We start from the raw sequence: 664 nt of genomic DNA, 5'->3' as shown, positions 1-664 counted from the left end.
TATAATAATAATGTGTATTTAAGATGAACGTATGAAACTACATGTGAACACATGATCTATTCCTTCATGTTGTCTCTAAATGTTTTCAGTGAAACGAGGATGAAGAAACATGGAGAATAAAGGTGCAGGATGAAGAACATCATCATCAACACCATCATCATCATCATCATCAGCGTCACATCAAAGTATTTGTTGTGTTTCATCTGCACTTTGTCGCAGCAGATCAAAGTGTTGATCCGATCAGCTGATTTCACCGCCTCTGCTCAGAGGAACAACATCACTGTCGGCCATCTTTACACAGAGCGCTCCACTTTCCCAGGCACTCTGAACTAAACACTTCTGGTTCTGGTTCTGACTGGTTCTAATTCTGGTTCTGACTCTGGTTCTGGTTCTGATTCTGGGTGTTATCTCAACGTTCTGAAAAATAAAAACACATTCATCATTCAACTCTCAGCTGCAGTGGAGGTTTATACACACACACACACACACACACACACACACACACACACATCATCTATAGTTATCAGAAGAATTTCTTGTCAATAAGTTGTGATGATTGATTATAAATCTCTGTCGTTAAGATCAATATCTAAGCAGGTCAGTCTTCGTAGACACACCTGCACAGTGCAGCTGTAGTCACATGATGTCTGACAGGTGTGCTCAG

The sequence above is a fragment of the Seriola lalandi genome, unplaced genomic scaffold, assembly GCF_002814215.2.
Source record: "Seriola lalandi dorsalis isolate HSWRI2012SDOR001 ecotype SW California unplaced genomic scaffold, Sedor1 jcf7180002054970, whole genome shotgun sequence".
NCBI classification, from domain to species: domain Eukaryota; kingdom Metazoa; phylum Chordata; class Actinopteri; order Carangiformes; family Carangidae; genus Seriola; species Seriola lalandi.
The sequence above is the reverse complement of the archived record's forward strand: the minus strand, read 5'-3'. Positions refer to the sequence as shown.